Source organism: Anneissia japonica, unplaced genomic scaffold, assembly GCF_011630105.1.
Source record: "Anneissia japonica isolate Jap-2015-1 unplaced genomic scaffold, ASM1163010v1 scaffold3217_len398964_cov164, whole genome shotgun sequence".
Taxonomy (NCBI): Eukaryota; Metazoa; Echinodermata; class Crinoidea; order Comatulida; family Comatulidae; genus Anneissia; species Anneissia japonica.
In genome coordinates, this window is record NW_022750884.1 from 230804 (window position 1) to 235431 (window position 4628).

Consider the following 4628-nt stretch of genomic DNA (forward strand, 5'->3'; position numbering starts at 1 on the left):
CTCTAAGTCTCTGTTTTTTCTCATTCTGGACAGCGCCACCAACGAGAAAGTTAATTTAGAGGCGGAATAAGCATGGAGGAAGGTAAGCGTTATATGGGCACCAGTTCACTCACACACGGCATCGCCTTTGTTTTGGTGTGTGTGATGTGTAGCGTGTCTGATGAATATTTATATATACCATAGCATTAATTATTCATGACCTGACGGAACTGGTGCCCATATAACGCTTACCGTATATTTTTATTTGCTGCCCTCTATAGTACAATATCGTACTTCAGTTTTGGTTTTTTTTGGAACCAGCTTCCGAAAAACATAACTTCTTCCAACTTTCTTTGCAACTGTAAGTCATAGCTTAAGACCAATTTGTTTTCCGGTGGCTATTCACATACGTTGTACCTTTGATCTTTTTTTTGTATTGGCACTATATAAATTTGAGATATTATTTTTATGAACATTTTTCACATTAAATGTACAGAACATTAGTCTGGATCGAATTAAGTTTTCAAGCTAGACTATGACAATTCTTTAGTACATTATTTCAAATAACTTATAACAAGAAATACTTGTTGCAACATCTTCAACTGGTTGTATTTCCAAACTTAATAAATTAACTTATTCTTGATGACGACCATCTCATCTTCAATGCATTTCATTTATGGTACGACACACAAACGTCATAAAAAATAACCTACAGGTACAGGGGTTTGGTTTACGACTGGTGTAACAATAGCCACGAAGTTATTTGCATTGCGGTCACAGGATTAAAATAACAAAAAGGCATGCTATACAGTACTGTACATAGAAATGTGGAAAGTATAAAATTCATAAACCAGTGTAATACTGTATATAATTTGGTGTAGGCCATAGACTGTCTTTAGATTGTGTTCTTTACCATTATTGTTGTTATCAATATTCTTTTTTTTAATATTATTTTATTTTCTTTATTTGTATTCAGTTTTTTAAAATATATTTTATTAATTTTTTATTATTCTGCTGGACGAGTTATGAAACTCCATCATCGCCAATTTTTATGCTTCAACTTTAAGGCCTGTTTATACTTGCAACGATAACAATAAAAAGCTGAAAAGCAATTGTTCATATAGAAAATCAAAGAAATAAGTGAAGTTTTTACAGTAGGAAGATTCGACAATTTATCGTGTATACGATAACAAAATATTTTGACAAATCAATTCAAATGACGTCATAATCATGAAAAAAACGATAAAATCGTGATTACTATACTACTACTGTCGAATCGTCCTAATGTAAAAACTTCTTTTATTTCTTTCATTTTCTATGAACAGTTTTTTTTTTTTTTATAGATTTTTATCGTTATCGTTGCAAGTATAAACAGGCCTTAACGCTAACCCGAATGTAAGTTGTATATATTGTGAGCCATATTGATATTTGTATTTACTTTATTTTTCAGTTGGTATTCCGAGAATTGCTCTAAATTCATCAGTTGTAAAGGATACATTAAACATCCCCACGGGTGGCTACGCCATCATCAGATGGAAGGCAGAAAATCCGGGTTACTGGTTCTTCCATTGTCACAATGAATTCCACGCACTGGTGAGAACTAAACTAATTCCTGATTTACAATAAACTTCAAAGATATACTTACGCGTAAATCTATTAAAATTATTTTTTTAAAAAGAATTCAAATCGAACCGCTTACTAATTAGAGATGATATTACATAAGAATAATGCCGTTTTTAATCAAATATGGGAAGATTATATAGTAATAATATTCATAGGAATTTTCTCCTAGCAACTTTATGAATTGTCATAGTTTAAAGTCTGAATACCTAAAATGACTCTTGTGAACGTTAATGAACGCCGCAGCACACTCTTCAGAAAAGAGGAGCCACAGTCCGTATCCAGTGGTGTGCAAAAAATTAAATGGCCTAACGATAACTGGTTAAAATGTAGGCATTTAAAATTTGTAAAAATATTTATCATATATTAATCATATCCTATATTATCACTTTATGTCATTTCATATTCTTATGTTATTTTATGTTATGTTTGGACTCATATAATATATTAAATACAACTATACTAATTGCATGCTTAATATTGCACATGTTTAATAGAATTTAATTATATTTTGTTTTATTACATCAGTTGGGAATGACAATGGTCATCCAAGTTGGTGAAGATGACGAAATTCCACAACCACCGAAAAATTTCCCGTCATGCGGACCATGGTCACCTGATTAAGTTTTAAGTCATCATTTTAATATGATAGTTGTGTAAATGGCTGTGGATCATCACGTGATGATTATTCGAACGTTATCGCCTATAGACCAATCAAATCAGAATGTAGTTTGATGAATGAGTTATGATACATTTTATTGAACTACTTAATTATTTAAATCTAATAGGCCTATTAATAATACTAGTTTTCAATCGTCTTTTGTCTATAATTTTACTGTGATTTAAATTATTTGGATATATGCTTTAAATAGTAGGCCTATTATTAGGCTCAATAAGATATATCCAATAGTTTATTTATTTATTTAATGTTTAGTCTCATAGACAAAGATATGCCAACATCGAACTTAATCGCTTTAATAAGTGGCAATCCTTTCACAAGACAAATCACATAAACAAGATGCTCTACAAAGCCTTAAGTCTCATTATGCGGCTTAGGGACTAGAGTTAGTCGTGAGAAAAAAATCCTGTTGCCGTGACAGGAATTGAACCCGGGGCCCTGGGATTGGAAGGCAAGCATCTTCCACCAAGCTATTCATAATAGCAACAGCAGCAATAGCGATGATGATGATGATGATGATGTTGATGATGTTGTTGGTAATGATGATGATGATGATGATGATTATGTAATTAAGATAATGATTATGATGGTGGTGGTGGTGGTACACATGAATATGACGCTGACAATAGAAGACGATGATAGTGATAATGAGGATTATAGGGCGCGCTATTTTTGCACCCTCCCAAAAAAGCCCCTGCAGTCGTCATCCCTTTAATGGCGTAATGACTCTCAACCATGAGACTGGACCTTAATAAGGCACTTTTTTTGCAGAATGGGTCCCATATTGGCTGAGAGGGGTTTTCAATTAGCAAAACGTTTACAATTAAAACAAAAAAAAAAAAAACAACAAAAGGAAATTTAAAAAAAATTAAAATAAACGGACTATCATCAATGGCCCGAAAAAAACTACTCAATGCATCTGACCTCTTCGTTACGCCACTGTACACTTCTGGATACGTTATATCATCAGTTCAATTTAATTCAACGTAATATTTATTAACTTCCTTTTTGCAAAAAAAAAAAAAAAAAATAACTGACAATGATAAGGTAATTAATATAATAGTAATGATATGCATAAAAGGAAGGAGGCAAAGGCCCGAGAAGATAAGAAAAGAAATCTTGTGTAGGGACAGCCTGAGAAATTTAAAAAAAAAGAAAAAAAAAAAGAAAAACAGGAACAGGACAGGACAAAATATGACACAAATCAACAGAAAACAAGACACAATTAAAACAAATCAGAATTCATTAGACCGACTAACTACCAGTGGCGGCTCTAGGATATATTTTCTGGAGGATGGGGGCTGAGCTGTCCGACAGGGGGACTTGGGCTCGTAGGCCCGAGCTCGGGGAAGGGTTTGAGAGGGTGTCACTCCCAAATTAGATTTTTTTAAGAATAGCTTTTAATTTAAACTTTTAATGAAGTATTTTTTAAGCTGTTTATAAAAACATTTTTTATTTTATTTTTTTGGAATTGGCATTAACTAAATGCGATGGTAAAGAGTTCCAAAGTTTGGGACCTGGAAATCTATTATTATGCTGGAAGTAATTGGTTTTATGGGTTGGTATAGGAATAACACAACTATCCGTGTGCTGTAATTGTGAAGGGAGAAATTAGGTTTGAAGATGTTACAAAAGTAATCATGCATTGCACGACTACATCGAATGAAGAAGGAAGGCTTCGTGGAGGAAATTTGCTCCTACATGGGAAGACTCGTCCATGTAATGTATGTTATGACTCGCAGAATTCGGTATCTAATTCTGATGATTTATCACAGCTTTCGCCTTTGTAATTTAATTCAAAAATAATTATATTGATTTCCTTTGCAACGTGCACAGTAATAAGTGAGTGCATTAAGAATAAAAATGTACACAGATAAAATTAAGAATACAAAATTCAATGCCAGACTGTGAGTTTAACAAAATATTTTGTGCTGGGAAATGATTTAACAGATCATTTAATACGGCGGATACAAGGGGTGGGGTGGGCAGCCGAACCGGGGGCCAACCCAATTTTTTTTTTAATAAAAAAAAAAGAAATAGAGAAAAAAATGAAAACTAGGCCTATACAAAAATGTCATGGCTGAGAGTGCCATTTCCGGGCATCTAGAGGTGCCATTATCCTAGATTTTCTTACCTCAGCCCCAACCATGGTGGGGCTGAGTTATATAGGCCTACACCTTCGATATGTGAAAGTCTCCCTGGCCTCTTTTTCAAAACCCTGTGTCCGCCACTGTTCTACATAAGATCCAAATGCTATTCAGAGATTTAAAGCATACACTTGCATGCAGTTACAAATAGAATACCGTAAAACCTCAAATAGAAGCCGAATGGGCTTAAACTCCAGAAGAAG